Below are 12746 nucleotides of genomic sequence, written 5' to 3'. Positions count from 1 at the left end.
TGGATAAAAGACCTCAATGTGAGACAGGAATCCATCAGAGACCTAGAGGAGAACATAGGCAGTTATCTCTTCGATATCAGCCACAGCAATTCTTTCAAGATATGTCTCCAAAAGCAAAGGAAACAAAAGCGAAAATGAACTTTTGGGACTTCATAAAAATCAAAAGCTTCTGCACAGCAAAGGAAACAGTCAAGAAAACAAAGAGGCAACCCACTGAATGGGAGTAGATATTTGCAAATGACAGTACAGACAAAAGGTTGATATCTAGGATCTATAAAGAAATTTCAAACTCAACATACACAAAACAGACAATCATATAAAAAAATGGGCAGAAGATATGAACAGACACTTTTCCAATGAAGACATACAAATGGCTATCAGACACATGAAAAAATGTTCATCATCACTAGCCAACAGAGAGATTCAAATTAAAACCACATTGAGATATCACCTTACACCAGTTAGAATGGCCAAACTTAGCAAGACAGGAAACATCATGTGTTGGAGGGGATGTGGAGAAAGGGGAACCCTCTTCCACTGTTGGTGGGAATGCAAGTTGGTGCAGCCAATTTGGAGAGCAGGGTTGATATTCCTCAGGAAATTAAAAATACAACTTCCCTATGACCCTGCAATTTCACTCCCGGGTATTTACCCCAAAGATACAGATGTACTGAAAAGAAGGGCGATCTGTACCCCAATGTTTATAGCAGCAATGGCCACGGTCCCCAAACTATGGAAAGAACCAAGATGCCCTTCAGTGGACGAATGGATAAGGAAGATGTGGTCCATATACACTATGGAGTAGTATGCCTCCATCAGAAAGGACGAATACCCAACTTTTGTAGCAATATGGACGGGAGTGGAAGTGATTAAGCTGAGTGAAATAAGTCAAGCAGAGAGAGTCAATTATCATATGGTTTCACTTATTTGTGGAGTATAACAAATAGCATGGAGGACACGGGGAGATAAGAGAGGAGAAGGGAGTTGGGGAAAATTGGAAGGGGAGGTGAACCATGAGAGACTATGGACTCTGAAAAACAATCTGAGGGTTTTGAAGGGGTGGGGGGTGGGAGGTCGGGGTACGAGGTGGTGGGTATTATAGAGGGCACGGATTGCATGGAACACTGGGTGTGGTGCAAAAATAATGAATACTGTTTTGCTGAAAATAAACAAAAAATAAATTTAAATTAAAGTTTACCCTGCACTCTTCAAATATTATATAATTATATAAGGCCAATATTTCATTTTAAAGATATAAAATAGAAAATATATATATTGGTATGTACCTCCAGGTCGAGGCACTAAAACTCTTGTAATTCCCTAAATGACAAGAGTAGTAAGTGCATCTTTGCTTCTGCAGCATGGTCTTTGATGCTGATATCTGACACAGGGCTTCTAAATCCCTAGGAATTTCCTGGGTGATGGTGCTGTCATTTGTACGAGGCCACTCTGGTGGGCTCCTGGGTGGGGCTGGACACTAGAAAAAATGAGCCGTGATTGCATAGTCTCCATCCCTCTTTTAGGTTTTGGGAAAGAAGAAATAAATCTCTGCTGTCATTTCTAACAGAAACTAAACCATGATATTGCATATAAGGGAATAATAGAGTATGCTCAAAGTGATGAAGCATTATAGGAAAAATATGGAGTGGCATGAAGAAGACTGGGAGTTTTGAGCGAAAGATCACAATTTTAATTTTTATTTATTTATTTTTAAAGATTTTATTTATTTATTTGACAGATAAGATCACAAGTAGGCAGAGAGGCATGCAGAGAGAGAAATAGGGGGATGTATGTTCCCTGCTGAGCAGAGAGCCTGATGCGGGGCTCTATCCCAGGACCCTGAGATCATGACCTGAGCCAAAGGCAGAGGCTTAACCCACTGAGCACCCAGGCGCCCCTAAAGATCACAATTTTAAATGGGGATATTCAGTTTCTGATTGACTGAGAAGGTGACATTGAGTGAAGATTTGAAGATGATGGAGTAAACCATGCATGTGGTTTTTTTTTAAGGTTTTATTTTTAAGTGATCGCTACACCCAACATGGGGCTCAGACGTGCAACCCTGAGATCAAGAATCACATGCTCTATAGACTGAGCCAGCCAGGTGTACCTAAACCATGTATGTATTTGAGCAAAAGACACTTCTAGCCAGAAGAAGAGAGAGAGCAAAGATCTTGAGAATTAATGTGCCTGACTTGTTTGACCAGTCAAAAGTCCACTTTAATATGGAGTAGAATGAAAGCACCTACTCTTTCCACACTCTGTTCCCTATCTATGCATAAATACTTTTCACAACCTCAACTATTAGGGAATAAAGTATCAGGAGTCACTATGATAATTTTATACCAAGTACTCCTTCCCTTCCTTTGGCAATTTTTAAAAAAGATATTATTTATTTATTTGACAGAGGGAGAAAGAGAGATATCACAGTAGGCAGAGAGGCAGGCAGAGAGAGTGGGGGAAGCAGGCTCCTCGCTGAGCAGAGAGCCGAATGCGGGGCTCAATCCCAGGACACTGGGATCATGACCTGAGCCAAAGGCAGAGGCTTTAACCCACTCAGCCACCCAGGCTCCCCTCCCTTGCCAATTTAAACAGCTGTGAACTCTGTCGGAATGCGTAAAGAGAATAATTGAGGAAGAGGTTGGTGTGTTGAGTATTTGAAAACTGGTAAGTGCAGAGGGCCCTGCCCATTTTAAGATGTGCAGTCAGCCTGCTCTCCATTGAACTGTGCTGAGATTATGGTCAGCGAGGCGTTCTTCCTTTCTCCTTGCAGTGTATTTACTTCAGTGCTCAATAGACTACACTTTTGGAATGAATCCAATTCTGATTATGAAGTTAAAGAAGACATCGATAATATTAGAAAGGGCTCATCCCAAAGTTTGTAGATTATCACGAAGTTTTCTGTGCTATTCTAAACAAATACTATAATTAATGTTACAATTTTATATTGCCACCATCGCTATAGAATCTAAATTTATATAGACCAATGTAATTTACAACATTTACCAAAATAGTTGGGTCAGTAGGTGGTACCTGTGATCAGTTTTACCAACTCTTAAACAGCTAGTATAGGAATTTCATTTCCTTGCCTAGAGTTTCTGGTTCTATAAGAATAATTTTACATATAGTTGCCATAAAAATACTAATAAGGGCTTTTATAACTCCATTCATTGTCTTGATCCCTAAACTCCATTCTATATAGATTTTATATACCTCAGTTGGGAATTTTCTTGACAGAAAGTTTGGGCAGAGAAAATGTAGCTTTAGTAGTAGATGACATCTAATCTGTTTAAAAGTTTAAAGTTATTGATTACCTTGACCAAATGACTATTGGCCTTCTTTCAGTATATGGATATCTTTGAATATTTAAAAAATGTATTTTAATGGATAAAGGGCTAGATCTCTTTTTATATACATTTTTTTTATTTTTTGGGGGGATGCTATTTTTTTTTAAGATTTTATTTATTTATTCAAGAGAGAGTGTGTGCCAGAGAGCACAAGCAGAGGGAGTGGCAGAGGGAGAGGGAGGAGCAGGCTCCCTGCTGAGCAGAGAGCCTGATGTAGGGTTTGATCCCAGGATCCTGAGATCATGACCTGAGCCGAAGGTAGCTGCTTTACTGACTGAGCCCCCCAGATCTCTTTATAAAGATAAATTTTGAAGCTTAGCATTCACACAAAACTGTACAAATCACAAATCTGTACCTCAGTAAGTTTTCACACAGTGAACTCAGTATATTATTGGCATCCAGCTCAAGAAGTGAAATGTTACCAGAAACTTCCTAGTGTCCCTTTCTTCCTACTTCAAGCATCTCATTGTTCTGTCTCATAACATATATTAATTGGCCTGCATTTGACCTTTACATAAACATAATACATGTAGCGTATATGACTTCTTTCATTCAACATGATGTTTATGAGATCCATCCATGTTTTTACATGAAGTTTTACTTCATTCATCCCCATTGCAGATTATTCTATGAATCACAATAGTTTGTGTTCTCCATTAGGTAGACATTGGGTTGTTTCTAGTTTTGGCCTAAAGAGTGCTCTTGTGAATATCTCTTATGTTTCTTGGTGAACATATGTATACATTTCTCCTTAGGGGTGGACAGAGCTTTACTTACGGCTGTTAACTTTACAAACATTTTATTAAGTCTTAATAATTTCATCAGTAAATTTCGAAGACCATCCTAAGCCTAACAAAAAAACACTCATTTACTCTGGAACAATTATATACTTCCTAGAGAAAGTCCTAGAAAACGATCTAGGAATCTGAGAGAGTCATGAGTTTAATTCTAGATTTTCATAATGCCCTTCATCCCAGAGATGTTTCATGTTTTGGTATACTTCTTATCAGGTAGTTTCTTTTTAACCCTGACCAATGTACTTGAACTCTTTTTTTTCCCCACTGAGAACTCTTTAAAGTTGTCTAATACAGGGTTGCAAATTGGCTGCAAATGTATTATTAAACCAGTGTAATTTAAAATAAATACATAAAAGTACACTCATAAATGTGCTTTTAATTTAAGTTCATAGCTAACATTTTTAATGATGTCTTTTGAATTCTTGACAAATCCACAAAAATTTACTGTGCTTGGAGGTAAACTTCCAAAAGGTAAGGTACCTTCCCTTTACTATGACTTGACATTAAAAAAAATCCATTGCTGATTTAATTTTTACTGATTTAAAAGCTTAAGGTTTAGTTCTTAATGGCTATTTTACAAATAAGTCTTCATTCTGAACATACCATTTATAACCTTTTTTTGGGATGAAGGGGATTTTGAATTTTATTACAATTTAAGATTTTAAATTGTGAACATAGTGCAGAGAACCCTCTGTACTCTTAAACAAACTCAGTATTTTTTTTAGCACTTTGCCCCATTTGCTTACTTGCTTTACATAAATGTATTTTTTAAACTGTTTAAGTGTAAATCATAGATATCATACTCTTTTAACCCAAATACGTTGTTATGTATATCCTAAAGTATAAGAATATTCTATTATATAACACCAGTATAGTTATTAAAGTCAGGAAATTTCACACGGTTCCAGAACTAATTATGAAATTTAGTTATATTCAAATTTCTGCATTTCTCTTATTAATACCTTTTGTAGTGAGGTCCTCCCAACCCCCACCCCAAATCCATGTTTAAGACTCAATCCAGGTTTACACATTTAGATTTTTCTTTAATCTTTTTTTAAAAATTATTTTAGAGAAAGAGGGAGAGAAAGGGAGATCAGGCAGTGGGGAGGAGCAGAGGGAGAGAGAATGAGAATCTTCAATCAGGCAGATCATGACCTGAACTAGAATCAAGAGTTGCTGCCTAACTGCCTGAGCCACCCAGGCACCCCTTGATTTTTCTTCAATCTGAAAAAGTTGTTTAGCCTATTCATTTATTTACTTATTTATTTATTTGAGAGTGAGTGAGTGAGCACATGTGCAAGTACAGGAGCCGGTCAGGGGGAGGGCAGAGGGAGAGACTCTGAATCAAACTGTGCACTGAGTGTAGAGCCCCACGCTGGGATCACTCTCACAACCCTATCATGAGATGAGCTGAAGTCTCATGTTTAACTGATTCAGCCACCCAGGCTTCCCTCCTCACTCCATTATTATGGGAGTGGGTGTGGATCTTTCATGACCTTAAAACATACTAATTTGTGAAATAGTCTCATTTGTCTTTGATGTTTTCTCTTTTAATGACTGTTGTGATTTATAATTAGAAATATATATTTAGGGGTTGCTGGGTGGCTCAGTGGGTTAAAGCCTCTGCCTTCAGCTCAGGTCATGATCCCAGGGTCCTGGGATTGAGCCTGGCATGGGGTTTTCTGCTCAGCAGGGAGCCTGCTTCCTCCTCTCTCTCTGCCTGCCTCTCTGCCTACTTGTGATTTCCGTCAAATAAATTTTTAAAAAACTTTAATAAAAAGAAATATATATGTCTTAGTCCCATTTCTTGTAGTTTTACAGTGATGACAGGAATAGATTTGTCTTTTGTTAATGAGTCAACTTTTAGGACACACCTAAGGTTAGCAGCTGGTTGCCGAGAGAATCAACCATGTGATAAGAGGGCCAGAACTTTCCACAAGTTAGTATATATTCTGCTGTCTTTTGGGATGAAGTCCTTAACTTACAGTGTTTGATGCTATCTCCAGGTGGGTAGCATCCGAATTGACTGGAATGTTAGGGTGCCCGACTGGTGTTGGAGAATTGTTTCTTTGTGTGACGGAATACCATATGCTAGAATTGGGTCCAAGATTGTAATAACTTTGTGGTGTCCCTGGACCAAATGATCATGCTATGCTGTAATCACTTACATTAAGCTTTTATGGTTTCCAGTGTTTTGTGATTAAAATTAGCAGTGTGAGGGCTGGGCAAAAGGTATGAAGAGGAAAGAGAGAAACATGCTTTCAGTTGTCAAATGAGTGAGTCAGAGGAGTAAAAGGCATAGGAAATACAGTCAGTGATACTGTGATAGTGTTGTATGGTGACAGAGGGTAGCTACACTTGTGAGCAGCATAATGTTTAAACTTGTTAAATCACTATGGTGTACACCTGAAACTAATGTAACTGTGTGTCAACTATACTCAGACATTTTTAACTAAAATAGTAAAATCAGCACTTGTGAAGGTCATCTTATTATCTCAAGGCTTTGCCTACAGCCTTATTTATCTCTTTAGAATAAATTATAGATTTACTCATTTATTGATTGATTATTCTGGATTCTAATTCTAGAAACAGAATTGGTAAGTTAAATGGGGCACTCATATTTAAGGTTTGTTTCTATACTGCCCACTATCTCTACTGACAGTGTTCAGCAGTGTATAAAAGTGTTGGTATGAATCTCTGCAAATTTGGGATTCATTTATTAGAATCAGTACTATAACATCAGAAAGTTTAAAGTTTAAAGTCATAGAATAGTTAAACACTTTTCTTTCTAATCACAAGAGATCTTTTACAAAATTATGGGAAAATTCTCAGTTACAAAAATACATTCTACCATTTAAACCAGTTAAGAATGACAATAACATGGCAATACAAGGGGTAGTCTTAGGGGTATTTTTCAACAACTTTCCTTTAAAGATAGTTTTTTATGTAAAATATAGCATTAATTAATAAAGGGTTTTTTACCTTTTTAAATGAAAAATGAAAAGTTGTGGAAACCAGAGAAATCTGTTATTCCAACTTATGAAAAAGTACTGCTGTTATGAAAATTTTCGAACATAGGAAAAGTTACAAAGCTGCAGAAGTGAACTTCTTTACCTCTCCATACTTTGTTATGTGTCACCGAAGACTAAAGACATTATCCTGAAGAGAATAATTTATCCTACCAAATAAAATTGAATACTATTTCCTTAATATCTTGTACTCCGGAATTCTTTCAAAATTTCCTCAGATATCCACATCAAATTTTCATCAGAGATTCTGAAATATGTGGGGTTTTTTGTTTGTTTGGTTTTTTGTTTTTTTTTTTTTTGTTTTGTTTTTTTGTTTTTTTTTTAAGGTGTGCAGAATTTAGTGTTTGCATATGGTTTCAGGCTCTATGGCTAATCCCAAAGGCAACTGTCCTCTTCCTTTGTCACAGTGTCCTCATCACCACCGTAATTTCCCTGCGGACCCCAAATGCTGCCTCGGTCCCACCTCTCCATACTCAGGGCCGGCCGCACCGTGATGCCGAGCCACCCTCGAGGACAGGTGACTCATCCATTCTATTCCCAGTGACAGCACAGGGGGACACCTCCTCTTTGGGATGTGGCCCAGGTGCGGACCCAAGGTGTCCGAGCGCAGCAGCGGGGGTAAGACCGAGTCCCCCGCAGCTGCCCCATCTCCGTCCTTCACAGGACGTTCTTTAGTTCCTAACGTAAATCTTCTCGCGTTTAACTTCCGCTCTTGGGTGGGAGCAGAGCTTTGGGTCTCCCTGGGCATCTGGGGGCAAATCGGACTTTGTCAGGTGTCTCTGGGGGAAGCCTCCTGGCTGGGAACTCGGGTTCCGTTCCCCTTTACCCCAGCCAGACCAGGCGGCCATCTGACAGTGTGCAGATGTCCTGGCGGGTGGTTAGGGGGGCCCGCATCTCCCCGCGTCCTGGTGAGACAGGGGGCCGGCCGCGGGGTCCGCCGGAGGCCCGTTCATGGCACTCTTGCTTCTGTGTCTGGAGAGCAGCTTCTTGTTCAGGATCCTGGAGAGTGTCACCCCCTTCCTCCGGGGCCCCCTCTGGCTGCTGCAGGAACACGAGGTCATTGTGCGACTGGCTCATGCCGGGGTCTTTCTGTTGCTGTCGCTGGCAGAAGAACAGCTTTGCGCCTTTTCTTAAAATCCCTCCTTTATGCTTCTTGGCAGTGCCCGGCTCTGAGACACTCAGGGAGCTTTCCGACAGCTCGTCCCCGTCGGGGTCCAGCGGGGCCTGGCTGCCCCACGCCGAGGTCTGGGACTCCTTGTCCAAGTCCCGGGAGTCTAGCTCGCCCTCCTGGGGCTCCGGGGCCGGCGGGGCTGGGGCGGAGGCCTCTTCCTGCAGTGGGGCGGAGGCAGCGGCTGCCCCCACGAGGGTCGGGGTGTCCTCCTGGTGGGCACTGTCCATGGAGGCCGAGTAGTCCAGCATTAGGGCGGCGGCATTGTCCTGAGAGAGTGAGGTCTTGGAGATCCCTGATATGATGATGGTGCTCTTCTTCCGCGGGGACTTGACCTTCATCTTCGAGGACTCGCTGAGCTGGCGGATGGCCACTTCAGCCATGGGGTCCGAGCCGTTCAGCACCAGCAGCTCTGTGTCCGAAGAAGAGAAGGTCTTACTGACGGGAGCCCCGTGGCAGGAGATGGCTTGAACAGAGATGTCCTTCTCAATGACCTTCACCTGGACAGGCGTCTTCAGGGGAGACTCGCAGCTCAGCGGGGACGCTCGCCCCGTGTCAAAGCGAGGCTTGGTCTTCACGGCGGTGACGGTGGTGACTACGGTCCCACAGGGCATCACCATGCGGTCTTTTTCGACCTTTGTGGCAGGAGTAGGTGGCGGGGTCTTGGGTTTCACTTCACCGGGTTCTAGGTAAGAAAACTCCGCGGTGACCGAACCCAGCACCGAGCCGCCGCAGGAGCCGCCGGTCAGCGTGAAGCTCTGGGGCCCCGATGGCTGCTTCTTGAATAAATCCAAAGGAATGGTCGTCATCGCCAATATGGCTTCTGAGGCTCGCTCAGCCGCCGACACCTGCAGGTGCAACTCCTTCGACTTGGCGTTCAGCTCAAAGATGAATTCTTCTTCCCAGGTGAGGTCGGCGGGGTTTGTCGCGAGGGCGCTGAACTTCTGAATGGGCTCATTCAGCCCAACTACACACTGTGGGTTCATGTTGCCTGAAGCCCCAGGAGCACTTAGCAGCGAAGCCCGGATGTTCTTCACCAGTAATCTGAGCTCATGAGCCCTTGGAGGCTTGGGCGGACAGGACTCCTGAGGGGAGGATGAAATGCGCTGTAGATTCTGAACGTCCCTCGTGTCCACGGGCTTCGTGCTCAGAAGCACCGACGGAGACGCAGCCCCAACCAGGTGCTTCAAGATGTCCTTGAGAGCTTCACACACGGCCTTGGTCTCTGTCTCCCGGTCCTCCGCCACTGCCCTGGGCTGCACCGTAACGGCCGCGTCCGGAGTGCTGACGTAGGACCACCGGATCGGGATGTCCTCCGTCTTCTCTCTCATGTGGAGCTCCCGCTGCACATGAAACGGAGAGAGCCGTGCACAGTACAGCGGGGGCCCTGTGTCTTCGGGGGACGGGGACCCCGCGCGGACCAGGAACTGAATGGCCTCGCCCACCACGTGACAAGACACGACCTTCTCCTGGGCGGACCTGGCCAGGCTGGAGACGCCCTGCACTGCGAGCTCCAGGGGCTGCTGGAGCGGGTCCTCCTCGAAGGACAGGAGCAGCGGGCCCCCTTTCCGTTTGGCCTCATCATTCAGGGCGGTCACCCAGGCGGCCTGCCACTGGCTCCTCCAGCTGTTCAGCGTCAGGATCCAGGCGAGCAGCGCGTCGGACTCCGGGCGCGGGCCCTCTCCAGGCTCGGCAGCCCGCCGCGGGGGCCGGGGTCGCGCCCTGGCCAGCGCCCACTGTGCCAGGTACAGGCCCACCGTGCCCAGGGCCACGACGAAGAGCGACACCAAGACCAGCCACTGGACCTCCCCGAGCCACGAGCTCAGGCGGGACATGGTGATGGCGCATACCCGGCGCGCCTCGCCCCAACTTGCCAGGGCACCCCCCGGCCGGGGGCGCAGAGCCCGCGGGCGGCGAGCTCAGGACCTGAGCGCGCGGCCGGCCGGGCTCGCGGGGGGCGTGGAGGAGGGCGCGGCGGAGCTGGGTGGGCGGCTGGCGGCGCGGGCCCGGAGGCCGGGCGGCCGCGCGGGGCGAGCTGGAGGGGAAATGCCGGCCGGCGCACGACGGCCGCGGCCCGGGACTGCGCCCCGGCCCCGCACGCCTGGAAAATGGGGACGCTGCTCTCGGCGATCCCGACTAGCGCGTCTGGGCAGGTCCCGGGCCCCGGCCGGCGCGCTTCCTCCTCCGCGCCTGAAATATGTGTTTTATGGAAGAACATTAAGTCAAGGGTTCATGTGTCACATTTGGTTGCTTAATCTTTTAATCTGTGTTTATGTGAATTTTATCTTACTTGTTTAATGGCAGATAAGTTTATTATGTTCCATTCTCTCAAGACTTAAATGGTAGAGGGAAATTAGTTTTAAAGAAGTTCCTGAAGAGAATCATTACTAGAGACATACTTTGCTTCAAAATAATAGTCATGTGCTTTCAACCTCAAAACTATGTATGCATTAATTAATAACTATTTGTTTCATAGGTTGACATCAAGTTTTATTTTTATTTTTTAAGTTGAATTAGTGTATTTGTTTTCTCTTTTAGGAATACTTTTAGTTGGACCACCAGGGACAGGAAAGATGCTTCTTGCTCGAGCTGTGGCTGGAGAAGCTGATGGTCCTTTTTATTATTCTTCTGGATCAGAATTTGATGAAATGTTTGTGAGTGTGGGAGCCAGCCGTATCAGAAATTTATTTAGTACGTTTTAATGTACCTTTCATGCAATACGTAATTTTGTTAATTTTAGGGGAAGAGGGATTCTTACCTATTTGTTATTCGATTATGATTGATAGCTGAACTCGCCATTGTGGGGTTTTGGTTTTAGGTAATTTACTGTGTGACCTAAAACAGAACTCTACTTTCCCAAATAGAGAGCTAGAAGTGTTAGGTGAGCTTGGGGCCTGTTGAAAAGCTGGATTTTCTGTTGTTGTCCTTTTTATCTTATTCATTAATTCAGTAGTATGTAATTAAGGAATAGTTAGCCTCAGATCTGACTGTGGCTTGTATAGTCAGAAGAATGAATACTTGGTTGTTTTTATTATATATCATTTTGTATGATACAGTTTTTTTCATGAGGCTATCGTTCTTAAATTAGTTTTAAAGAAAAGAAAGAGAACTCATTTTTATGGACTTTCTCCTTAATGAATATCTTTTGTTGCCTTTGACAGTTTTACAGGTTTTTAATACTTACATGATTTTGTTCAAAAAACGTTGATTTCATTAAGCTTATTTGTATATTTTCTCTTTTCCTAGGGGAAGCAAAAGCAAATGCTCCCTGTGTTATATTTATTGATGAATTAGATTCTGTCGGTGGGAAGCGAATTGAGTCTCCAATGCATCCATATTCAAGGCAGACTATAAATCAGCTTCTTGCTGAAATGAATGGGTAATTGAATCTTCATCTCTCTTTGGGATATGGTAATATATTTGGGAATATTAGAGAAATCGTGGGGCATCTTGCTAAGTCAGTGGAGCATGCAGCTCTTCCTCTCGGAGTTGTACATTTGAGCCCCATGTGGGGTATAGAGATTACTTTAAAATGAAATCTTAAAAAAATAGGAAGAAAGGGGAAAAAATGTAGGCAACAGAGTAGTCTCTGTGTATGAAGTCAAGACAAGCTGCATTCTCTGTATTGTGTTCTTTCCATTACTAGTGGGGTGACTGAGGTATCAACCTTTCTTAATTGGTGACTCTATACCTTTTTTCATTGATTGTATCATGTCAGGAAAGTGATGATTCCCATTGAGAATACTAGTCTGTTTGGAGACATAAAGAGTGTTTGCTGGTTCCTACAAAATTCGTGACTCGCTTTTAGTGTGGTAGATTAAAAGTTTGCATCAGTTTTTATAATATAAAGAGCAAGAAGTGGGGTTGCTTTGGAAGAAGGAAAGACTTCTTTTTTTTTAAGATTTTATTTATTTATTTGACAGAGAGAGATCATTAGTAGAGAGGCAGGCGGGGTTGGGGGGGAGCAGGCTCCCTGCTGAGCAGAGAGAACCTGATGCGGGGCTTGATCCCAGGACCCTGAGACCATGACCTGAGCTGAAAGCAGAGGCTTTAACCCACTGAGCCACCCGGGCATCCTAGAAGGAAAGACTTCTTAAAACCACGTATGACCTTTTGGAAACAAACAGGAAGTCTAGGAGCAAATAATTTGAATTGGTAAGCTTGAGGATAATTTTTCACAAATTAGGTTCCCTAGCCTTTTCTGTCAGGTCATGTCTTCCTAAGTAGAACAAATATTGTGAAGGCATGTAATCATAGATGACTTTATGATTTATTGTTAGCAGTTTTATTGAGTACTGGCCTAGTAATATTTGTTCTTTTAAAAAATAATAGGGATGTCTTATCACTTTGGGTATAAAAAGGATCAGTCCCTTTTATTTACTGTTACTCAATTTAATGATAGTTT

At 43.4% G+C, this 12746-nt stretch overlaps 1 long non-coding RNA gene and 1 pseudogene across 1 annotated transcript; one reads left to right on the top strand and one right to left on the bottom strand.

The window, feature by feature from the left end:
- The first annotated feature begins 4558 nt into the window (after window positions 1-4558).
- LOC131838112 (uncharacterized) lies at window positions 4559-11719 on the top strand. The gene is made up of 3 exons (XR_009356481.1): window positions 4559-4615; window positions 10880-11032; window positions 11588-11719. It is a non-coding gene; the product is annotated as an uncharacterized LOC131838112 (long non-coding RNA).
- Window positions 7502-10278, bottom strand: LOC131838111 (C2 domain-containing protein 2-like; annotated as a pseudogene).
- Window positions 11720-12746: the final 1027 nt, after the last annotated feature.

This window comes from Mustela lutreola, chromosome 8 (assembly GCF_030435805.1).
Source record: "Mustela lutreola isolate mMusLut2 chromosome 8, mMusLut2.pri, whole genome shotgun sequence".
Lineage (NCBI taxonomy): Eukaryota > Metazoa > Chordata > Mammalia > Carnivora > Mustelidae > Mustela > Mustela lutreola.
Note: the sequence above shows the minus strand (reverse complement) of the source record. Positions and strands in the feature narration are given on the sequence as shown.